General features: G+C 39.8%; 1 protein-coding gene across 5 annotated transcripts in view; it reads right to left on the reverse strand.

Annotated features, from left to right (window-relative positions):
- Positions 1-26,591, reverse strand: part of CACNA2D1 (calcium voltage-gated channel auxiliary subunit alpha2delta 1) — a 390,752-nt gene that overhangs the window by 136,490 nt on the left and 227,671 nt on the right. The window lies entirely within an intron of this gene.

Genomic DNA, 26,591 nt, shown 5'->3' on the forward strand with positions numbered 1-26,591 from the left:
AGTCTTCTCTTTTATTTGTATGACTCTAAATTGGTCTATACTATAGCACTCATTAATCACAGCTCTGATTTCACTCACTGGCTAAGAAACAATGAAGATGGACATGGGCTCCTATCTCACAAAGCCATAGTTCTGAAAGGTGCATGTACATTTTGCTCCATCACTTCTGCTCCACAAGGGCTAGAGACGTACCTTTTCTGGGCACAATATATCAGTAGCCCCTCTCTTGGCGGCCCTGATTCCCCACCCCCACCCCCCATTTCCTCACCCAGTGTGCCTAGAGCCAGATGGGGCAGAAAGAAATGGGCCAAACAATAAGCGTTTGTAGCAGACCAGGACATACAAATCAAAACATTAAAAACAAATAAATCATATTGAACTTGCTTCCTGATGTGCCCTTACTATTTTTTTAATGAATATTTATTAGCATTTTCAAAAAAACACACAAAAACAAATTTAAACAAAAAACAACAGAAATACAAAAATCCAAAACTTAAAAAAACAATTTAAAAAAGAAACACATAAAATTTCAATTACTTATTTTCATTTAACTTGATTCTCAGACCTCCTCTCACCTCCCCTTCTTGTATTCCAACTTGAATCATTAATTCAGCAAATCCTTATTACCTTATTTTCATTTAATTTAAACCATTTTAAAAACCAATTTTAACTTATCCAAATTTAAACATCGGTATTTATACATTGTTACTCATTCTTAAACATTTTCCCTAAAGTCGACCGAAATTTCCCTTCCACAGCTTTCCCCAATTCCATACAGATAGCAAAACAAAATAACAACAAAGCAAGTTATAGTTATATACCCTTTGGATTCCCAAACTCCACCCACCCCTTTCCCGGTTTCAGTCCCCAACAAGTGTTCATCAGTTCAATATATTCTTTAGCCTGGAGATCTCACGTCCGAGGCTCTTAAATCTCTTTCAATTCCTCTCTGCCAGCCTTTTTGATAGTCCTTAATGTTAAACCCCAAATCTCGGGGAGACTTTGGCCCAACAGGATCCATATTTTTTCCAGCCAGCCCTCCATACTTAAAAATAGAGCCTATGGGGTACTCCAAATCTTGTTTCATACTCCTTTCAAGTCCAAGTGTCCCCAAAGCTCCAACTTCCACCTTAATCAAATTTGTAATCCTTCGGTCTTCAGATCTCCACATGAGGAGATCTCTCAATTTTAGGCTCTCCAATTCAGGCCAGGCTTTCCACATCAACTTTTTATTCTCCTTTGTTGCCTTCATGTCAGGCCACCAATTACAACTCTCCTTTAACATCTGCAAAATTACAGCTCCTCCTTCCTTTTGTTCAGGGGCAGCATATGTCTCCTTCTCCATATTCTCATGACTCTCAAATTTCTCTATTTGCCCAATTGTATGGGCTTCCTGCTTCAAGTCCTTATCAGCTTCAACAATGTTGTTTGCTGCTAAGACCAAAGTTGTAACGCTTGTAGCCAAAACATCAATTTCACCTTGTAACTTTCCCAAGAGAACAAATGTTCTATCCAATTCAGTTCTACTTCAATTCCCTCCTCCAGCCATTCTTGTAATGTCCTAAACCCCCTCTAGGGGGATTTTAGTTCCTTAATGTCTTTCAGCTAAAATCCAATAGTCAAGTTAATTTGTATCAGCCCTTCCTTATTTTCAACAAATTTGTAACAAATATAACCAGCAGAAGCGATGAAAACAAAGTTCTCTTTTTCCTGCTGACAGCCAATTTGACAGCTTTCAAACTCTTCAATAGCTCACTCTCAGGCTCTCTCGCGGGACGCTCCCGGGTCCGGGGGGGGGTGAAACTTCAACTCTCAAAATTAATCTTTTATCCTCCAGTAAAGTTTCTTATAGTGCCAAACCGTGAAGGTTGAAGTCTTTTAAAAAAGAAAGAAAGGATTCTCTCGACTTTAGATAGCAGGTTCTTTGCTTTAGATTATCTACAAAGGGGGGGGGGGCAGACTTCCTTTTTAACCCTTCCCCGCTCGTTCCTAACTCAACAAAGGTTTTCCTTTAAATTCCAAATTCCATATTACTCACGGGTTGTTACTTTAAAGTCCAATTGTTCCAAGGAAAAAGTCAGCGCTCTCCGACAATGGCTTGCGGCTTCGCTCCGCAGAAGGACCAGTCTACTCACAGCACCACGCCGCACCCCGTCCCCGTTCCGAAGCCTTTAAAAAGGCTCCCTCGCAGTTTGGGGGGGCGCAAATGGTGCCCGCCGAGTCACCACGTTCACAGGCATCCGCGCCTGTGATTTTTAAGGGTCCCCGTGTCGCCGCCGCAGACAAGACCCGATCCAGCAAAGCCGATTCCCTCCGGAGCGCGGAGGGAATCCGCCATTAGTCGATGGCGCCAACCCTGAAGTCCCTGATGTGCCCTTACTAGCACCTTTAACTTTCCAGCATCTGTTTTGTACAACAGGCATATCTATATAATTTCTACTTGTGCATAGCATAGAGGCCCTTTTTGTTTCAGAGTGTGAGATTTGCAAAATGGATTGACAGTCGGCTAGCAAAGAACCTTGCGCTTACAACTGAACAGCCACTCGCCACTAATTGAAAAGCTCATTAAAATAATAATAATAATCTTGGGTTTTTTGTTTGTTTTATCTGACACTAGGGTCAGAGGGCTTGACTATTCCAACATTCAATCTTATTTAGAACTGTAATCAATAGAACAACACATTATGGATGTCTCTTAAAACAGATTAATTCAATGTGTAGGCCCCTTGTCTGTATAGAAAGAGCTACACATATTTGAGAAGCCTAGCAGCTATTTACTATCTCTGAAAGATGTCATGTATGGTTCCCTAATGAGGCAGCTCTGCCTTTACTGGAGGGAAGAGAAAGGAGCTCCTCTGCCATTCATTTATTTAAAAGGCCTAAGAGTGCAATGGAAAATATTGTGTATTCGTCTTATATTTTATTTATTTAACCAAATTTATATACTGCTTGATTATATATAAATATAAAAATACACCCTCAAAGTGCTTTACAACGATGGAAAATAACGCATTAAAATGATAGATTAAAACAATTTTTAAAGGTATTAAAATATTAAAAACTAAACAAAATAAAACACAAGTAACTTCTACATGTTTGGATAGACTTGCCTAAACAAACAAAAAAATTAAGCAGGTGCAAAAATAGTACAACAAAGGAGGGAGTTCAAAACGGTGGGTGGTGCCATGCCAAAAGACTGATTTCCAGAAAGTATTATGTAGTAACTGTAAGAGTGCCAGCTCTGCAGATTGAAGTAGTCAAGTGGGTGTGTATGGAGTAAGGCGATCCTGCAAGTAAACTGGTCCCAAGTTGTTAAGGGGCTTATATACAAATAGCATTATATTATTTATTTATACCCCACCCTTTTCCCTGACAGGGACTCAAGGCAGCTTACAAATAAAAATAAGAACAGTTTTTAAAATCATTAAAAAAACAAATAAACATTGCTAGAATTAAAACTATGTGCACAAAAAATCTATTAAAACCATACAAGTAATGGCCATGAAAAGAGCATGGCACCAGCCCTTTCATTAAAAGCAATCAGTTCCCCAAAGCCTGATGGAACAAGAAGGTTTTCAACTGTCCATGGAAGGACAAGAAAGGAGGGAGCCAGTCCAACTTCTCTAGGAAAGAAGTTCCAGAGTCTGGAAGCAGCCATCAAGAAGGCCCTCTGCTGCATACCCCCTGTGAACTGAGAGAAGGGTCTTTCAAATATCTCAAAACCCGGACAGGTTCAGAGGAGGGAATGTGGTCTGTCAAACAGCTTGGACCTCAGCCGTATAGAGCTTTATAGTAACACCTTCAAGCTGGCCCAGTAGCAAATACTGAAGTCCAAGCTTTACATTCCCCTCCTCCCCCTTTGCATCTATGACCATATACACCTGACAGCTGAAGATCATGTTCCATGCATCTGATTAAGCCCACAAAAACTTAAGCCACAATAAAATTTGTCAGTCTTTGATGTGCCATAAGGCTCTTTGGTGTTTTTAACCTCAGATTAGTCTCTTTCCAAATCATTGTCTGGATGAAGCTTCAAATGAATTAAGAAAGTTAATAAAAGGGAATGAAATTACTTTGTCGCGCATGGCAGCCAATCTCAACAAACAGCTCATGGGCCTGCTCATCAATAAACCGGTTGTTCTCCGCTGTACAATATCACTCAGTGATCGCCACACATAAAGTATTTGATATGGTGCAGCTATAGCTGTATTAATCTGGTATAATTGGCAGCAGATGCCACAAGGATGTAGCTAGAGAAATGAAGAATTTCTTTTTTTGAAAAAAAATCTACATCTGACAACATTTATCATATCAAGTTGTTAAAGAAAAAGATTAATGACTGCCTCAGCAATAACATTTGCAATTTAGCATCCTCAGCTAGAGTTACACAGCAGAATAGCCAGTGAAATTAAGTGTGTTGAATTTCTAATTCAGCTCAGTTTATGGATTTAGGGTGTAACAACACTAGCACAACCCAATAAAATCACAACCCAATAAAATCAGCTATTAAATCCAATAAAACATTATAATAATCAAATTGCACTAAAAGACAGTTTTCAAAGCGCTTCTACAGAACGTTTGAGTATGAACGCTGGAGATTGGGATTGCCAAAATTTTGATTTCTAAAATGTCAGCCAGTTTGAGGAGGGTTAGAGGATGGAAATGGGGCCTGGAGCACGGGACCTTGCAAAGGATCTTAAATTTTCCATGCAAAAATATATGTCTTGAGCAGTGTCATGCAAGACCTCAGCTTTTGCTTGTAGCCAACAATCATAACCTTATTTATTTGAACCTTTCTATTCCAACTTTTTATAATATCATACAATTAAAAAAAATTAAGTATTTTAACAGAATACTACTTAGCATTTATAAAGTGTTTGTAAAGTTTTAATATGATTGCACATATGTTATGTCAGTACAACCATCCTATAAGGTAGGTCACTTTTATGAAATCCAGCTATTACATGGCTTTGCCTAAAGACTCCTAGTTGGTCTAGAACAGAAATGAGTTTTGATATGGGGATTAAGTTGCAAAATGCTGCGTACGGAACCTTTTGCCCATTTCCCTGACGAGAAAATGTTTCTTCAAGTTCTGCTCCTTCTTCCAAAATATGCATATCTTATTATCACTTTTAAAAACCTTACTGGGAAAGGCAAGATGGGAGATGGTCTTGGGAATGTTGACAGGGAAACCCCATCCTAAATTGTGTGTTCATGCTTGTGTCATCTTTAGGCAATGTGACACAGAGAACACAGCATATGCTTTCAGCAAAGAATTAAAAGGATCATTTCTGCACACTTGGTTCAGTCGAATAACAACACTCACACCCTAAATTCTCGAGGCCGAGGGAAGAGAAACAACGAAGAGCAGCTATTCTCTTTTCCCCTGGGTAGGATATAATTGTGGCAGTACTCCAGGCTTGTATTAGGCATGGCTATTTTTAGATAGCTGATGATCTTGGCTCATGCCTCATACTGTCAGTAGAGGCGGGCGATTAGGTACAAAGCCATGAATTCAAATACAAAAGCTTATAGCCCCTTTTTAAAAATGAACAGTAAAATTTATGCATCCAGCAGAATTGGAGAGGTAGGTATTTCAATATTTTAGAGCTTATTGTATCACATAGCGCCACAAAACCAGCCACACAGCCCACCACTGTACTTATTAGTTGAAAATAAAATGTGATGAATGAGCAGGAAATGGAAAAGAAACAAAACAGATCCTGCATAATAAGAATACTGGTTACTCACCACTGCATCCTGAAGTAATAAAACCAGGCTGCTTCATTTGGCTTATAAGAATATAGACTATTTCTGTTTACAGTGGTTTATTTTAAACTCATAGATAGCAAAGCAAGCAAGTCCCTGAAGAATGACTTTCATATGAACAATGATTTGTCAAACAATTATTCCCCAAATGATGTTTTCAAGAAGCATGGGTTACCTTGAACCTCTCTCTGTTTTAGCAAGCAAGGCTGCCTACTTCCAAGATTCCCAAAAAATCCTGGGACCTCAAACTGAATGATGTTTCACATAAGCAGCAATGATGCTTGGCATGGGTTTACCAGTGTTACACTTGTACTTTGCTTAGCAAATATGAATGCATGGAGCTTAAGTTCAGCCATAGTTCTCAGTATGTACATGAGTGTATTGTAAAGATGCACACCTGTCATGTATGTGTTTTTTGCCACAAACACACAATGTATGACTGCAGGATAACATGTGGAGCTGCAAAATCTTTTCCTCTCCAAAGAACAATGGGGTTTTGTTATTATCAATGGACCAGACAAAGGTCTCTCCAGTTTGCTAATATTTAAAGAAACATGTCCAAAAAAAAAAAAAAAAGCCACTTCCACTTGGCTACATTGTGCAAGTTTAAAACGCAGAGTAATTCTAAGAGTAAATTATTTTGGATATATATATTGTAATACAATGATAGAGTCATAGGACGGCAGGCCTAATTAGGTAGTCAGGCCTCCTTGTTTGACCCACAAGTCTGTTTTGGTGTTTTGGCCATGTCATACATGATGTCATGAGTGGGGCAGGTAATGATGCAGCTCCCTGACAAATATAGGGTTTGCATCTAGGTGCCTTTGTAATTCTAGAAGCCTCTGAGCCAAGATGGGGAAGCTAGAATGTTTGGTCTTCCAGAAGAACATCTATATAATGGGCATAATGGAAACCTGGTGGAATGGAAAGAAACCAGTGGGACAGAGTGATCCATGGATACAAACACTATAGGATGGATAGGGAAAGACATACTAGGTAGCTTTTATGTGTACATAAAAAAGGACATAGAGCCCAGCAAGCTAAAATCCCAAAAGGGACAGGCTTCTCCAGAGAATCAGCCACTGGAGTTTAATAATCATACATTTATATGCTGGTGATTTAGGTCTTCATTAAACCATATAACATTTAATCTTTTCCATGATTGACACCCCAACTTCCCAAGTTTTCTTCCCCATCTCCAACAATCAGCAAAAGTAAAGCCTAAAAATGCATCAAGTTCACCACTGAAAACATAGTGGGCAGGTCTACACTATACATTTAAAGGTCAGGACTTCCACTAAAGCAGTGATGCCCAAACTTGGCCCTCCAGCTGTTTTGGGACTACAATCCCATCATCCCTGACCACTGGTCCTGTTAGCTAGGGATGATGGGAGTTGTAGTCCCAAAACTGCTGGAGGGCCAAGTTTGGCCATCACTGCAATAAAGAATACTGGAAACTGTAGTTGGTTAAGAGTGCTGGAAATTGTTTCTCTGTGAGAGGAAAATATATTTTCCTGAATTCCCAGCAATCTGGAGTTTCTTCTATTACCTGTTTTGTTATTTTGAAAATTTGCTGCATCACTAATATCAAGAAGAATTGAACTTTGGGGCATTCCCACCACATGTGGAGGCACGTGCCAATGCTGATGCAGCCCCTCCAGCATTTAGATGAGATTCCTGGGTGTATCAGCGCCAACCTCTGTGGTGTTAGGTACCACTTACAGGGTTGGACTGAGGAAATCCAGATTGGAAGGTTTTGGAATAGGTAGGTTAGCTTCAGGAAGGTTATCATTTTAATCATGGCTATTTTGTCTGAGAAGCTGAAGTTGGTTTTACTCCATCTCTTCAGGTCTTTGTTGTTTTTCCGCCAGAGCACATTTCTCTCTTGTTACTTGTTTGCAAGTGCACTTCACAGACTTGACAGGTTAGCTATTGCCATATGCATGGAGGCTGAAAGCCTTAATTTTTATATAGAAACCAGTACCAGGAGGCTATTTGGCTGATGATCCTCCAACTACCAGCAAAAGAAAAATGCACACACAAATTTCTTTTGCTTTTATTACTACTTGGCTGCTATTACCACTGCATGCTCAACAAGGGAATTGATAACTACTGCTGTGATTAGTAAACTGTTCCAACTTAACACGTTTCTTCAGGCTGCTTTTCTGAAGGGGTATTTATTCAAAATTGAATTGCAAAGTCTCTCTCTCTCTCTCTCTCTCTCTCACACACACACACACACACACACCTGGAATGAGTGTAGAATCTGAAAACCCTCACAGACAACAAGCTGTCTGGAGATTGCCAAGGAGGAAAATACACCATGGATTAAAGCAAAATATATACAAGGGGTTGCCCCCCCCCCCGATTTTGCATCTGGGTGCTAATTTATTCACTGAACATAATACAAGACTAAGCCAAGTATGAAATTCTGCTCTGCAATTCTGTTTGCTAATCTTGAGAGATGGATTTCTGTGGAAAATGCATTTGCAAATACACATCTTGGCATGTCCTGGTGACACTTCAATTTATTCTGCATTATTAATCATTAATTTAAAATAAAAAATTCCAGATGTTTTTATGCAGATGTTTCATCCATGGGGCAGGTTAGCAAATGCATATAGCAAATGCATAGCCCTTGGTGATGGCAATACCAGGGGGACTTCCATGGGTGAATGGACCACCACGGATGTAACACTACGGAGAGAGCTTTCACATTTGCCTCAAATGTAATGTGCTTCAGTGGAGTTGGTTCACTTCTGTAGCCTAATAAAACTAGCATATAGAGATACTGATATACTTATAGGTATTTTATATATACATAGAACACACTACACAATATACCCACCATATTACTTTTCCCAATTATTCCCCATTAACCATTAATCCATTAAACAGCACCGAGGCTAAAAAACTGGGCAAGTGCTCCAGATTTTTATAGGGCAGCTTTTGCATGTTGCATGTGAATACAACATACATGAAACAATTCTGTCTTCCACTTAAGGTAAAGGTAAAGGTAAAGGTAAAGGTAAAGGTAAAGGTAAAGGTAAAGGTAAAGGTAAAGGTAAAGGTAAAGGTACCCCTGCCGGTACGGGCCAGTCGTGTCCGACTCTGGGGTTGCACGCCCATCTCGCTTAAGAGGCCGGGGGCCAGCGCTGTCCGAGGACACTTCCGGGTCACGTGGCCAGCGTGATGAAGCTGCTCTGGCGAGCCAGCACCAGCGCAGCACACGGAAACGCTGTTTACCTTCCCGCTAGAAAGCGGTACCTATTTATCTACTTGCACTTAAGGGTGCTTTCGAACTGCTAGGTGGGCAGGAGCTGGGACCGAACGACGGGAGCTCACCCCATCGCGGGGATTCGAACCGCCGACCATGCGATCGGCAAGTCCTAGGCGCTGAGGTTTTACCCACAGCGCCACCCGCGTCCCGTCTTCCACTTAAGAGGGTGCAATTAGAGACCAAACTTTAGTTTGTGTCATTTGTATGCTAATGGAACCCTTGTCTCCAAGATCAGTGTAATTTCTGTCCTGCTCACGCCACTGAAGATGGAAATTAGATAGCTATGCGGCTGCCATGTTGTGGAGATATTATTACTCTACTAGTCAGGGTTTATCCATCTTCAGGTGCTGTGCTTGCAGCTGCACATTGACAGCCGCAATGAGATTGCAGCCAATCAAGGCCAGTTGACTTTTCAAAAAATCAAAAATCAAAAACAAAACAAACACATGACACTTCAGGAGAGCAGCATGAGATCAATAATTATAGATTTAAGCACAATAGAAAGATTAGATGGATTGTGAGAGGGAAATAGCTAGAATGAACATATTTGGCAACCCAAGCAGGTAGATTCAAATAAGGCTCTTTAGCTCTTGTTAGTGACCTGTTTTACGAAGCATCCCAGTAACGACTGCTCTAAATGGAAAGAGAATTATACTTTCCTTCTCGGGGAAAATTGCAAGACATTTCTTTCCTGCTCTCTACTGAAGGAGAGGAAAAGAAATGGTTAAGAATAACTCCAATTTTTACAGGTGAAGCATAACAAACATCAAAGTAAATTTACACCACCACCCCAAAAAAGTCAACAACTTTACACTATATAATGTTCACTTGTTTTAATGTATGAGGCCCTGAAGCAGCAACTAGAACTTTATGTTTACAAAAGTGAACATTGCTTGCATTAGAATGATAAATCCTGAAAGTGGAGGAAAGGGAAGAAAGAAAAAATGCTAACCTGAGCAGAATCGATAAGAAGAAGAAAAATGGATGCTTGAATCCTCTGCTTTGCATGCAGAAATTCTCAACTTCAGTCCCTGGTACCTGAAACCCCCACCCAAACCCCCAAAAAGCACCTAAGCAATAGAGCTGGGGAAGATCCCTGCCTGATATCTAGTAGATCAACTAATGGTCACAGTTGACCATAATGAACTAGAGCAGGGGTAGGCAACCTAAGGCCCGGGGGCCGGATGCGGCCCAATCTCCTTCTCAATCCGGCCTGCGGATGGTCCGGGAATCAGCGTGTTTTTACATGAGTAGAATGTGTCCTTTTATTTAAAATGCATCTCTGGGCTATTTGTGTGGCATAGGAATTTGTTCATATTTTTTTTTCCAAAATATGGTCTGGCCCACCACATGGTCTGAGGGACAGTGGACCAGCCCATGGCTGAAAAAGGTTGCTGACCCCTGAACTAGACAGACTAATGTTGTGATTTAGTATAACAGTAGCTTTGAATGCTCATGAGAATTTCCAAGTAAGTTCTCTTTGAAAGAGAACTGAACTGAAATTCAGCTACCCTTTGGAACTACAGTCCTCTGAATGTGGTCTTCCAACCAAACAGTATGTAAAAAACACATAAATTAGGGGGGGAATGTGCATAAAAATGCATTATACTAGTGGAATAAAATACAAAAATGCTAGAAATTGCTTGCAAAAGTTTGCATAGTCAAAGCTATATGAAAAAAAATATTTTATTAGGAAAATTTCACACTCAAATGCTCATGAATTTTCATGAGAATTTAAAACACATACCTGCAAACTTCTGCACAAATGTGGAACAGTGAATTTTAGACTGGCAAAACTAGAAACAGAGAGAACTGACACTGACAGTTTTTTTTTCATCCTCATCCTGAATCCATTCCATTGGAGCCCACTCTTTGCTTCCCTACCATGTTTTCCTTCATGTTCACCAAGGCAAAACAAAAAACAAAAAAACCCCACAACCCTTTCCTTGGCTGCCACTCCCAATGATGTATGAAATCTATTTTCTTTTGAATGCACACTGCACAGCCTGTCCCTTCCTCAAGTTAAGTTATTTTGCTGTGAAAGGGAGAGAAGGTTGTAACACTCTGCCCTGTGTTTAATCTCCTGAACATAGAGAAAAGTTATGTTCCAGTGTTGCAAATGGCTGTGAAGTGCCAGCCTGTCAACTAATTAACATGACTGCAATAGGTTTAAGAACCTCAAACTTAACAACAACAATACCACTTTGACTCCGAGCCATTAAAAGCAGCATCCAACCTGATTCTACCTGAGTTCTGCATCAACACTGCAAATTGATGGTGGATATTTTCTGCACTTTGATATAAAAAAGTCATTCTCATTCAGGTTAAAGAAAATAAGTAGTTCAGTGTAGACTTTGGCAGAAGATAACTTTATAAGGCTATTCAAGAGGATGAGAGAAGATGATGGGGAAAGGAGGGCCAGATAAATTGAAGGAAACAGTACAGAAGTATTAGGAAATGCGTTACTGCTTTATGCTAAACCGTATTTCAAAAAGAATATGCAGGAGGTACAATATTTTATGCATCGCATAAAAGGAATATTAGTGATTGCATTAACAGTTAATTGGGACTTTAAAGGGAATTTGATGCATTTATTTACTATTAATTTTGCCTATACATTTCACAGCCCCATATACTCTTTCTTTTTTGACTTTCTAAAATGACTAGGTGTGTTTCCACTTCTTGTCTGCCTGTCCAATTCATGAGAATGTTGTGCTGCTTCCCTCCCTAGACATTATACGATTTTTGAGGGTTGTCATTGTTGTTGGAGAAAAGAAATGGTCCCCCCCCTCACATTGTACAGGTTAATTCATTGAGATACATGCACAAGCAATTAAGTGAGGGGTATGCACTGTGATGCTCTCCAGATGTTGCTGGACTTCAGCTCCCATCAGCCCTGAACTTTGGATATGTTAGCTGAGTCTGACGGAAGTTGGAGTCCGGCAACTTCTAGGGAATATCAAGTTGACTACCTCCGATTGCATTTCAACTATTCAAAACAGTTCATATATATTCTCTAGGTAATCCCGCAGCCCTGTAAAGTAGGCCACTATTGTTATCCCATGTTTTTGAAATGAGCTGGCTGAGAAAATAGTAGGAATAAGGAGAGAGCTGGCTGAGAAAACAGAGAGCACTGCAGAGCAACCAGCAACCAGGGAGGCCGTGGGGAGAAAGCAAAAGAGAATGTTTCCTGATTTAGATGTTTTAGAACGATATATCTAATATCATTCTAATAACATTAAACAGGTCAGTGTAGATCCAGCCCAGGCTGCCATTGTTGCCAACCAAGGCAGGGGGAAGGAATAGTTCTTCTAGCAGTTATCACGCAAAAGCTCAAGTATGGAAGCAAGAGAAGGTATTTGCTGTTTTATCTTTTTTAGGAAGTTATTTGATGTTTTTGTCATGGTGAACTTAACGTAAAAATATAAGTTGAAGGAAATTAGTTTGCACAACACCTAACTCTCTGGAACTGATGCAGCACTCTGATTGTAAGCATACCAGTATGCTATGGGGAATGTACAACAAACTCTCTTTATCAGCTGTTTTTCACTAAGAGAATGTTGGAAAATTGGTGGCTTCCTGGGAGATCATAATGATCTATTTCACCCTCAACATTTCAGCTACTGTCAAAGGTTACTGAGCAGCTTTTGTTTACAGTGGTATTCATTTCTCACTGTTGAAGCCAAAGCCTCTTCATAAGGCTAAATATGACCCGCCAATCCCTTTTCCTGAGGCAGTTGTGCTGACAGAATTGTTCGGCAGGTTACTAAAGAACACATGTAAAGTTGTTGGAAAGGTTTTCTATGGTTTCTGAAATATAAATTTTAAAAGGAGCACTTGAATGTGTGTGGAATGAATGATGTATATCAATAGCATGGCCAGGATTTCACCCTCTGAACTATGTCAATGCTACACCTGTTGGGATGAGGGGAAGGTTAAATATTAAAGTGTCAGTCAGAATCCAAAAAAAGTGGATGCCATTTTTAAGGCATTTTGACTGCACTGAGCAATTTATATTATCTTTCCCACTTTGGTGGGGGTCATTCATCTCCCAAGAAGAGGGGCATCTTCAGAGACTTTGGGCATGAAGGGGGCATTTTTTTCAGAGAAGGGTTCACTTGAAAGAAAGTGAGGGAATAGATCACTGTAGTCAATATTTCTTTCCAAGCTGTAAAAAGAAGCTTTTCCCACTTCAAGTGGTAAAAAAGCTTCAATAAGCAGCAGAAGGAGTGGCCTGGAAGCATTCCTCGTGGAAAATGGCCCAACCAGAATGCTGCTACATCCTGACTTGTGGGTATTTCTGCAGGACAACTTATTGTGGACCCAATCCTGCTCATGAATGCAAGTTCTGTGCAGCTTTCACAATATGACATCCTGGTCAAAATACCATCCTATATTTCCCACATGCTCCATTTGATCCTGATTTAGCATTTCTGCAGGGTGTTGTTTTTTTTACTTAGATTTTTCAGAAAAACAGTAAATCTGTATTTGGAGGGAAAATATGGGATTGGCATTACTGATTGATGAGGGCATCTTTATGTAGACAGTGCACACAACTGCCATGCATGAGAAGCACTGTGTCCACAACAAATGCAATATGGAAGCAGAGTTGTAACTTAAAAAAACAAAACACCTTTGCCATCACTTCAAGAGGTGACAGATCTTCAATAAGCAGCAGCAGCCCAGAAGCATTTCTCACTAAGAATGGACCAATGTGTCATGACATGTCATCATTCCCAAGGGCATTCTTGGTAAAAGGAAAAGGAAGGAAGGAAGGAAGATAAATGACTATTTCCACTAGTCCACACTTCTGATAAGCAAGCAAGGCATGTGTGAAGCAGCCCTCAGTCTGTGTTGTGAGTATAGCTGGCACACCAGCCTGACTTGAGCAAAGGCACTTCTGGCCACAATGCCTAAGCATCCAAAAACAAGGCCACTACTAAGCTGTATTTTCAAGTGGAAGCGGAATCCTCTTTCACCACTTTGTGATCATTCTGGTTTAAATGAGTTTCAAGAAATCATACACAGGTTATCGCCTCTCTTGTTTGGATTAAGCTTCAATTTATTTACCACCCACAGTCCATTTCCACCTTCTAGCGGTGGTTAAAGATCTCTATGACTAGGAGAGTGAGGGCTCAATGCCACCTGCATATTTATGATGCTGAACAGTCTCCCAGCAATTTCATGTAATGTTAAACATCTGCATGATTAAACATTGTGGAACACCACAAGACAAGCAGGCACCAGAGGTATGTCTACTGGCACCACTCTAACTGCAATGCCAAAGTCAGGCATTGTATCTGGCATATCGGTAATCAGATGTTGTTGGATTCCAAATCCCATTAGCCCCAGCCAGTATGGTCAGCGGTCAAGGATGATGGAACTGGAGTCTAGGAACACTGCAGGAGTTCTCCATGTTGCTACCCCTGAACCAAGAGAGGCTGGCTGTGAGGAATGCTGCCACAGATGCCTCCTGCATCATCACCATTTCCTGGGATAGGGCAAAGGCAAGGCAGCAGTGAGGTTGGGTGATGTGGGCACTGCCCTCACATTGTCCCAATAAACAGTACATATGCCAGTGCTCAAAGGCCAGGTCTGTGGTGGCACCCCTTCCCACCAGCCAGTGCTTCCCTGGACCAAGGGAACAACTGGGATGGAGGCTCTATATTCTATTTGCCTCTTCCCACAAGGCCCTGACACTACTGCTGTACCTTGGGAGCAGTAGCAGAAATACATCTGCCTCCTCACCAGTATGTTGGCCAGTTGAAGATGAGTGAACAATTATATGTTGGAACTGTAGAAGGCACCACAGACAGAAAAATTATTTGGATACCTACCAGTCATTTCAAGCACAAAAGATTCTCAGAGAAAACTCCTAGCAAACATTTAGAACAGAAGCTGAACTAAGTTAGTTTTCAGAATTATATATCATTACACTATGTGGATAATGTATTAAATCTGTATGATGTGTCCAAAACTATTGAGGATTAAATATGAACTGTCAAATCATCAAAATGATATTATTGCTAGTCCTTGCTAAATCATTTTTATGAGCTGCTTTTTGATCTATTATGTACATATGTAAAGGCATTCCTAATGCTCTTCTCCTAGGCTTCAAAGTCTTCTACTCACAACTTTGTGCGAGGGATCAAAAGTTATTCACGAGGCCATTGATGTCGTTGGACTGATTGTTGCTGTCATTTGCTGCTAGGGAGACCATATTAATAACTAATGATCTTTGATCTCCGTTAATATTATAGTTGGTCTGCCAATACAGGACCAAGACTTCGAATTACGACTTTTGAGAAGATAAAATAAGTGGTTTTCAAACTATATTTGGGGGGATCCTGGGGTTCCTTTGAAACCTTTCTCAGTTAGAAGATCAGTAAAGGTGGAAAGCAAGCCTCTCTGGAAGACAGTTTGCCTCTGCTACTGATCTTCCCCAGCAGTGTTCAGATGCAGAATAATGCTGGTTCTGCTCCGGAGCTTATGCAAAGCACTGGCCAGAGTTGTTGATTCTCTTTATTTACCAGTATGGAACTGAGTGTGTACCCAAAAGCTTGGTAAATGGCACTTTGCAATAGACTTTAGATAAATATTTAAGGGCTTTTAAGCAAATCTGGTGGGAAATGGACTGAAGGTAGAATATTAACCATTTACTAACAATAAACAAAAGCATGTAGCTAAAGAACAAGCTATGTGAAGATTTATCCAAACGATCCTCTGAAGTTTACACAAGCATTGTTTTATGTGGCCAACTCCCCCACCCTGCAAGAAATCCCTGGTAAACATCCCAGTTGATTATTTCATTGCATTTTAAAGAAGGCTGCATTTTGAGAGAGTTTTAATACTTTAGCTGGCACATTCTCCATCACCATGACATGGGCACTATTTATCCTCCTGAGAGCAATCAGCCTGGGCAAGCGGCTGAAATAAGTTCCAGTGCAAACTATCTTTACAGAGTGCATTTGATCAGAGGCCTGCAGATGATACCACCAGAAGACCATGAAACCACCAAAGACCGTGGGACTAAATAGCCTTGTTGTAGTTACTGGACAAGCAGCCGTACCTCCCCACTTCAAGCAAAATGACCACATTTGCAGGCCACCGGTTATTTAATTAAAAATGCATAGGGCTTCTTCCCTTTACACATCTATCTTTACACATCTATCTTTACACATCACTTCCCTTCACACATCTATCCTTCAGGTGGTGTGTTCATCCTGGCCTCAGTTTGCTGGGGAAGACCCAAATGGGTCAAAGTTAGCAAGCATATAAACTAGGACAAGAATGTTGTGAAGGGAAGAAATGATTTTGGCAATGCTGCATGATTTTGTCTGTGTGGCACTGCATTCTACCACTCATGCCCCCTGTTTTCTGATAGATAGATAGATAGATAGATAGATAGATAGATTCTTTATTGTCATTACACAAGTGCAACATTGCACAGTGCAACGAAATTGGATGCCATCCCTTAAAAAAACAACAAAAACAAAACAGCAACAACAACCAAACAAACCACATTCCAGCCACACCCACACCCACACCCATCAAACTTCCAGGTCACACTATCGAGTTACAGCATTCAAAAAGGCCACAGCTCTTGGATAGAAACTATTTTTCAGTCTATTTGTCCTTGACTTGATGTTTCTATATCTCCTGCCAGAAGGCAGTAGTGCAAACAGACTGTATCCCGGGTGAGATGAATCCTGCAGGATGTTGTTTGCTTTCCTAAGACAACGGGAACCGTACAGTTCTTCCAAAGATGGGAGAGGATGACCAATAATCCTTTGGGCTGTGGTTATGACCTTCTGGAGCACCTTCTTCTCCCTAGCTGTACAACTGGAGAACCAAGCACAAATACAGTATGTGAGAATGCTCTCTATGGAGCCTCGGTAGAAGGACACCAGCAGTTTCTCACTCAGATTGTTCTTCTTTAAAAGTCTGAGGAAATAAATTCTCTGCTGAGCCTTCTTCACCAGAGCAGTGGTATTTGCGCTGATTTCTGATGTTTGGTATGTAGGAACAAACTTTTCAGATAAATAGTTTACATTAATATCCTATAGTAAAACTTCAACTGAAGCAACTCTAGTTAAAATCACTTAGCCTTGAAATGACTTAACATTAGACTACACAGCCAAAGTAATTTTAAGCGTTGATTGAAGATTCCCACATTTGTATATGTTATGGTGTTTGTTTGTTTTAAAAGAAGACACTTGAACTAGATTAGGCACAGCACCCCCTTTCCACTCTGGCACTTTCACAACAAGAGAAGCATTTATAGGGCACAATTTCTAAGGGATTTATGGACACAAATTTCAAGTTAAATGAAATGAACCTTGGACATAATAAACCAACAGCTGATGCTTCTAGCACTACTTTGTTTTTAAATAATGAGCTAGTTTCTGCAATGAAATTTCTCGTTTACTTACTGTCCAAACTATTACGTCCATATTGGAGCTAATAAACTTTTCAGGATGCAATTTTCTCTCAGATGTAAGTTGTCAACAGGAGCTTATTTCATCTTCTTATTACTCTAGCTCACAAAAGTAGGCTGCTTTATACCAATATTGTAGGATTTATATTCTTTACCAGCTAACATAATATACCATACTGTATTAACAGCAATTAACTGAGTATGTTTAGTTGAAATAAAAAAGAAATAAAGAAATAAACTATAAGCAACCATTTGATATCCATGTTATCACATTACTTGCTTAGAAGCCATCTAGGCATTAAGCAGTATATAAATGTAATATAATAACTGCAGTAATAACCACAAGCTCTCAACTGTCACTATTTTCTGGTACCCGTCCCTGATAAATGAGTTCATCGTCATTATAATTTACCCCCCTTTGCCAACTCAAAGCAAGAATAACCCTCTTGGTGCTTAAATTAGCATGGATAAGGCTATTGCAGATTAAACAAATATAGCATTAGGAAGGACACACAAAGCTTGCTATAGTATATAATTATGGGGAAGGCAAGCTGGTCTAATAGGTCAGTCTTAGTTGAGGGTAGAATGGGTTATTCCAAGCACTTCTCTATTTTCAACAGTGGAAAGCTGAAATGTATGAAATGATTGGTATGCTTTGCATCAGATTTTACAGAGTTAAGTTACTGATGTATATAAGATTTATTGTTAAAAGAAATGGAAGAGAGAGAGCAAAATCTGCCACTTTCTGGTATGAACACTAACATTCTATAAAATACAGCCAGATGGAAATAAAGTTTCAGAAAATAATAAATTCAGAGAGAAATTGTTTTTTAATTTAAAAAAATAATAAATGAAATAGTTTTTGTTTTAAAATGTTCTTTTAAGTTGCCATGGATAAAGAGAGCTGCAGATACTAATGGAGACCACCTATATTCAAGTATTGGGCAGAAGTTGAAGAATCCAGGTGTTCAGCTGTCACTGAGCATCAAATGTCAGGCCTGAAAGCAGAGGAAAGGATGACATATCTGCTTCCTTGAAAATCTTGCTGGCTCCTAAAAAAATTTTGGTCTGGCATTCTTGAACCACCTCTTTAGAAACAAAAGGCATACAGCAGAATAACTAGAAAATAAATTGCCTTTGTACATTATCCTCTTTCTGCCACCATACCCAGGTCCTGCTAAGATCTATGCAACTTCTTGTCCATTTGCTTCTGTCAGGCCTGTTTCGGAGGCTATTCTAATTTGGTATTTCATTATCTTCTTTCTTTCAAACTCTGGATGGTCTGTCACTTTTTATACCCATCACAGGGAGCTAGCCAAGCACATCTACCACCAGCTGAGAGAAACAAGGTCTCTATATCATGTTTTCCTTTTCATTACACTTGCCTTTTCATGAGGTCTGTACATGAGTGGGGGTTTTCTGTATGCTTGTTTATTTCTTTTACTATTAATGGAACATTATACCAATGTTTACTTTATTTCAATGATTTATATACCACTTAATTGCAATAGTCTCTAAGCAGTGAACAAGTCTGCTAACCAGCAATCTGCATTATTTTGCACCAGTTGCAACTGTGGGACCAGACCACTAAAATAATCAAGTTTTGAGGTTACCAATGCAAAAATCACCATGGCTAGATTATCCCTGTTCTATGATGCACACAACCACAATGTTCTAGTAAGAGTGAGTTGAAGACATATGGGAAAAGTCACATGATGCCAGTCCACTGGAGAGACTAAGAAGTCCCCTAGATGGGAGACAACCTGTGAGTCATATTTGGAAACTGACCTGAGGTCCTTGGAAGAAGAAAAGGTGGGAATGAGTCTATATCATAATGCAGTGCTATTCCCAGGGGCATTCTTGGGGGGAAAGACAGCTATGTCACTGACCCTCTCCCTACAAAAAAATAGTCCTCTTTTATTGCCAAAATAAAATATTCAGCACATCACTAATTTCCAGCTGGGAGAGAGAAGGGGAGGCAGAGGGGCAGAGAGATGGCCCTAAAAGGATACTGAATATACTTAACATGCACAAGTGAGTCTGTCCCTTTAATTCTGACCACATTTTTGGTCTGTGATCAGTTATTGTCTGTTGTTCAACTGTCAGTAGGAAGCCTCAAGGGATTAACTATTAGACCATATCCTTTAAATGTGAAGGAGGGGAATGTGTCATATCAGGGATACAGGCAGATTTTTTTTTCTGGCTTTAAAGCAAGGGTGACAAATGTAGATTGCTCACAAGTGGCAGTTCCCCATAGGGCTCCCTGCTAGATTGCAGAGCAGCTACTCATGGGAAATTAGGCACTAATTACTCTTAGTGCAGGCAGCCATGTTGTAATAATAAAAAAAGAGGCATTCATAATGTTCTGAGTGATTTTTCACTCACCCCCAGCTCAATCTAATTTGCCAGCATCAATGCTCAGGTCAGTTAAAATCTGCTGGTGATGTGAAAGAATAATACGAGGATCCCAACATTTCACGTTTACTTCTTAATGACATCAAAGAATATTACTTAACTTAAGATTCTGTTTGCTTAAACCAGTTTCACTGATTTTGAACCAGTTTAAACAATGGGATAGTTCAGCTGTAACACTAAACTGAAGTTTAAGGATTAGAAAGAGGAGCCACAGCAGGTCTCACGATCTCCCTCTCCCTTGCCATCTCCAGCATGGCTGTGAGAAGATTGGGAAAAATCTCTTCTGTCTTAGGTTAACAAGAGCAAACGGAGCTTAATCTTAATTGTGGTTAGTGGACTTGCCAAAACAGGGCAACACATAAACTTCAGTTTAAGCTTTGGGCTTCACATCTGTCCAGCATCATCTTCAGAGGCTGGCACCACGGCCACATTTAAATACTTTTGTCAGAGCTGGTTCAGATGCAGGTCAGCACACAAGACACAGAGTTTGGCAGTGTAGTTAATTCTCTATTCAAGAAAACAGCATACAGTTCAGTAATGCCTCCCCACAGAACTTGGTCCTATAGAGCAGTTGCCAGGACTAGCAGTCCTCACCTTCTACTTCTTTTAGATCTCCTTCTCTGCCAGATGTTTCTCAAGCAACCTCAAACTATGTTTGGGCACCTATAGTCTCTGTTCCGCCCTTCACATTGCCCTGCATGTCCTTGGAGTCAAGTGGGGAGGCGAGTTTGTTGCAGTAGGAGGGACAGACTCCTGGGATTCTTCTGCAGCCTCTATCCCCATCCTCTGTTTCATCCTCTGAGTCTGAGTTGCCCTCTGTCACAGGCTCTCCTCTCTCACTAAAGCCTGTTGCTTCTTCAGCATCCAACCATTCCTCCCCCACCCCTTCTCCCTCTGACCTCTCCTCAGTGTCCCACCACCAATCCCCAGGCTCTGAGCCTTCCTCCTCTGGGGCTTCCCTTGGGGTTCCCCAGCTGGTACCTCCCACCACTCCTCATCATCTAGCCAGTCCTTAGATAATTCATTAAAATTATTAAAACATGTCTTGTTCCTCCAACCTCTGTTCTTCCTGGTTCTATACGATGCATAATAATATCAGCTACAAGTTCATTTTCAGTGGTACTACAGGTGTGGTAAAACTCATTCCAGCTATTTTGAATAATGTTACAGAGTAGGGACAAGTAAATTGATCAATTTAGGTTTTTCATTATACCAAATGTAAATTCAGTTCTCCATGTTTTCCACAGTTTGTTGGTTTACTTCAGTGTCCTCATGAAAACTCTGCAGCATTTTAGTGTTAATTTCCCTTCATATGAACATGCACTTTTGCATAATAAACACATTTTTGCAAAGCAATTTGCCCAGTAACGTGCACTGGGGGCACTGAGGTACACAGGGAGAAGAGAAAATGGGGGATACTGTGGCCGCAGGGACAAGACAGCTTAATTCGATACAACTCAACACAACAAAATTCCAAAAAGTCCTCATTCCCAAATAATAATAAAAAGGATGAGTCCTACCCACAGCTCACTAAAAGATGAACACCAAAGTCCAGAATTCATAACACTGTATGACCCAAGTTAGCAACCAAAATCCTGGACAAACAGGAAACTCTAAGTCTGCAGCCTAAAAGCTGAACATGGCGGCAACAGGACTGCTTTCCTGGGGAGAACACTCCACAAAGATGATATTAGAAGAGGGTAGCCAAAATCAAAGTCTTCCCTTTAAACCAATGATTAATTTTAATAATTTACATTGCATATGTAATGTCTGACACTTATTAGAAACAATGGTTAATTATTTATGCAATGTCTTAATTTTTCTAGGTGTTGTACAAAAATTAAGAAAACAACACAGGCCCTGCCCAAATGATTATAGTATAATGAAACAGACAGAAAAACAGACAAGAATGAAAGCAAAAAATATTAGAGGATATAACCAGACTAGAAAGGTCTGCATCATGGCTTATTTTCCTTTGCAAACATATTTGGTATTTAAGCATGGTGAAGCAGCCATTTCATTTTGAAGGCCACTTTTTCAATTGCTTGGTCATTAAATCACAGTAATTATATGCAAGCCCCTCAGGATACTCCTATTTGATGTATAATTTTTTTATAATTACAGGATTCCAGTTTTGCAGACATTATAATATGCCTCTAAATTAAAACACTCTGACACGAGAGGCATTTCAAGGTGAGAAGACAAGAGTCTCCTTGTTGGTTTTAGCTGCAATAAGCAAACACAAGGCCATTAACGTTCATCCTTCATTAGATGGGTTGGTGCAGAATCTGGACTTCCTGAACACAGAATTTTAAGCTTCTGTAGCATAGAGTTCCCAAACACAGGCTTGATTTTTAGTCCAGTTCAAATAACTAATACAACAGGCATTGGAGATTAACAGAGAAGGAAGTAGTAGCAGCAGCAAAAATTATTGGTTTTATATGGGAAAACCTTTGAAGTAAAGTGAATGGTAGGAGGTTTAAGTACACAGAGGTATCTCTGTAAGAAGCCATTTTTTGTATGAACAAAAACCCAGGTCCGTAAGTTTTTATATCCTCCATGAGCAGAACTAAATAGTTTCACAAAAAAGAACAAAAAATGATGCATGCAGTTTTATTACTCCTTTAAAATATTTATAAAAAGCTAGGAAACTTTAATATCCTCTTGACACTTGATATAGTTCTAGACCGATATAGCACTGAATTCATTCACAAACATCTTTCTTTAATAGAAGAGATTCTTCTTGAAGTAAATCTTTCTTATTGCATTCACGGGAATAGTTCTTGAAAATGTACCAAATGTGCTTTTCGACCAGGCTTTTGATGTACTATTGTGAACAAGGTTTCCTTTGACTTAATTACTAGGTTCAAACCTAAAGCTCTAATGGGCAATGTTTTTCTTTTTTTCTTGCTCTTTCAAGGCAGCAGGGACCAAACCCATAGAATGAAGTGTTAACTATGCTCTAGAACCAACCAGTCAACCCTCCTCTGCTAGATTTAATAATAAGCCAAAAGGGACATGGGTCAAGATCGCCTGTGGTTGGGCATATAGCCACATCACCTTGTCCACATCAGCTGACTGCATAAACTGGAAGCATCCCCACACCACACAGCTGACCCTGGGATTGGGTCCTTCATCTGGAATGTCAAAAGCTGCAACGTAGAACTGGGCTCACCTACGTTGGCAGTAGATCTGCCCAGTCTCAACCAGAGGCTTCTTCCTGACCACAATATTTTAAATCCAGTAAGTGGTGACGGAGCTTGGAATCTCACACATGGAAACCATGTTCCATGCCTCAGCTATGGTAATGTCCTTGTCCAAATTGTGTCTGGGAGGGTAATTTCATCCAGGCTCAGGGTAAACGAGTATGGTATGGTATGGGAATACGTTTATTTTTCATATTAATAACGTTATATGCCCATTACATAAAAAGTATACCCCAACCATAGAAAGGCAATACTAAATTTTAAAATCAGATTTTGCCAGTGAGTCATGTTTCAAAGGGGCACCAGCAAAAATGCATAAATTAGCCCTCCAGAAATGACAGGATTTCTCATAACAGTTTAGCTGAAATGAGAACTATCTGATAGAAGATGCTGTTTCCACCGTACTCCTTCAATTACAGTGCACTTTTACATTATTAAAGTCAGAATCCCAGAGTAATCCTCCAAATCTGTCATTTTGACATGCTGCACAAGAAACCACAAGCTGCACATAACTTTTCCTCTGCTCAATCCTGTCGACATTTCCATCTCCACTCATTTGTCACTTACAGGTGCAGACACAAAGAAACGGACATGAATTTTTAAATAAATTCAGGTCAAACTAGGGTCTCTGATTCAGTGATACTATTTCAGAGGAGCTGGAAGATTGCAGAATTAAAATGAGCAGTGCTAAATTTCAGGGGTGGGATGGAGCGAGGTTCCTTCTTTTCCTACTTCTGACATCATTTTTATGTGAAGCAGAGCATCGTGTTTATTCCTTATGTTTTTTATTTACATAATTGTTAGCTTGCATCCGCAACAGTCATTTTGGGTAACTAGGGCAGCTGTGCCACTTGCCCTATTCACACGTATCTAAATGGGTAGAGTAATTATTTAGCGGGTCAGTAGGCCTTTTTAAAATGTTGGTTTGCTTTTTTGAGAAGAAGAATGCCAGTAAATAGATATATAACACCTAACATAAACAAGCAAAAATATAGGAAAATGGCAGAGCAAGAGGAGTTGTCCATCTGTATAACAATGGGGTTGGAATTTCTACAAAAATATATTGTTGTGCATTTTAATACATAATATACATAACCACACCCTTCTTCGGAAAGATTTTCATTCTGTCCTGCTTCTATGTTATTGTAACCTGCACAGTTCTGTTCCATAACGTTATGTCTTATCCTCTTAATGTGCGTGTTTCAAAGTATTTTCAGTACTTCACAAGTACGATTTTGGCTTTATCATGCAGAACATTCTTTGTCTTTCTTTGGACACCAATGCATTGAGGATTTTCTAAAGGTCTTTCTTCCGGGGTGACAGCAACAGCTTTCTTAACATTTTCTTCCAATAGTTTTTAACCTTCTCACAGGTCCAACAGCAGTGGACAAAATCGCCTTCTTTCTTTCCCCCACAATTCCAACATAAATATTTTAAGCATTTTTTATATTTTCATGCAATAAAGACATCATTCTATCTTTTTTTTTAAAAAAAAAAAAGTGCTCCATTTTCCCCTGGAGATATTTCATTGTAAATTTAATGCCCACTTTTCCACATTTGAAAACTGCTAATATGATGAGCTTTTAAGAACTGCTAACGTACTCAAGCGGCTTAGCCATGCTGGCCACATGACCCGGAAGCTGTACGCCGGCTCCCTCGGCCAGTAAAGCGAGATGAGCGCCTCAACCACAGAGTCGGTCACGACTGGACCTAACGGTCAGGGGTCCCTTTACCTTTACCTTAACGTACTCATTCCTTGACTCAGTTCAATTTTGCCAGCTATTTAAATTGGCGGCAACTGATAATGCTTGTTTTAATTTACTGTATTAGACTGAACTTTTTATTATTATTTAAAAGTTTACTTTTGTTCCTTATTCATCTTGTTAGCCATCATGGGAACATAAATCTTATGTTGGAGGTATGGGATATAAATTATCTAAGTAAATAAATAAATAAGCTGACCTGTTTTTATTTACCGTATATGCATCAGCAATGCTTTCTTTAGGTTATTAATTAAGATACATTCTAATTGTATAATCTTATTGGATCATTCCTAATTAAAAAATGTCTAATTTGTAAGTAGTGTAGTGGTGGATTTATTTCTCCAATGTGCTGCTGAGCATGATGAAAGCCTATTTATTGTTGCTCTTTTATCAGCCAATCTTTATATAGTGTTAGACCACAGGACCCATTGATTAAAATATCTTATCTGCCCTTCTTTATTTAACTCAGGTCAGAATGAACAGAAGCTACAGTTGACTAAGCTGCAAAGAACGTTTTCCTAAATTTATCCCAAAATTTCCATGTTCCATCCCTATAAGTAGGGATGGGCACATTTGTCCAACTGCATCCTGTTTCTTTTCCCACATGGGGATGGATTACCATTCATCCTCTTCCCTGGTGGATTTTTTAGGATGATTCAAGAAAATAAAATAAAAAAACAAAGAAAAACATAAATTAAATATATATTTTTAAGAATTATGAAGGTACAGCAGCACTACTTATGAGGTGGCCCAGGGAATGCTGCTACTCTCTTTTATTTTCTTCATTAACAGTGTAAACATGCTTTTAAAATGCTGCAGGAAGAGGCCACATGTTGTTTCGTACAGTGGTACAAGCTTTACCTTGGACCACCTAGTTAGCAGAAGCTTGGAAAGAATCTTTTTCCCAACGTGGAGCTTGACCTCACAGCTCTGAGATTAAGAGTTTTATGTTCTACCAAATGCAAATTTAAATCTGGAATGGCCACTCCCCCTTCTAATTTTGCCCTCTTCATTACAGCAAAGCTAAATCTCACCTTCTTCCATTCCCACAACGGGGAATGTAGGCTTGTGCGTCTTGCACAGCTTCCTGGAACACATGACCAGCACTCCATATGACACCTGCCCATGTCCACATAATGTCCAATCTGCCAGAAGCCTAAAATAAAGGAAGTGTGGATCGTGCCCATGTGCTTCAGTTCATGCATGGAAACCTCACTGAAACTGTAGCACAATGGGTGAACATAAAGCAGGTCTGCAAGGTGGGAAAGGTAGGTGTCTGAATCCAGGAAAGCACAATCCTGCTCTTCAGAGAGGTGTAGATTCCATGTACCTTCAGATACACAGGGCAGCTTCTGTCCCTTTCACATACTTTAGAAGAAGCATTTTAACATTAGACCAGGCAATTCTTCTGTGCCACAGTGCCATTATTTCCACTACTGTACTGCCATTTTGTGAAAAATACTCTTTCAAACTCTCCAGGAATAAACATTACATACCAGCTTTACCTGCAAGGCTCTACATCTGCTTCCTACCCCATAGTCACTACTGCTGCTTTTGCACAGTGTGGATGTTGAATCCCTGAGGAGGACCACTGCTAATCAAATTAATAATAATAAAAATAAATTTTATTTATATCCCACCCTCCCCAGCCGAAGCCGGGCTCAGGGCGGCTAACAACAATCAAATAATCAAACATTCTAAAAACATTTCATTATAAAAAT

This window comes from Podarcis erhardii, assembly GCF_964252035.2.
Source record: "Podarcis erhardii genome assembly, chromosome: 10".
Lineage (NCBI taxonomy): Eukaryota > Metazoa > Chordata > Lepidosauria > Squamata > Lacertidae > Podarcis > Podarcis erhardii.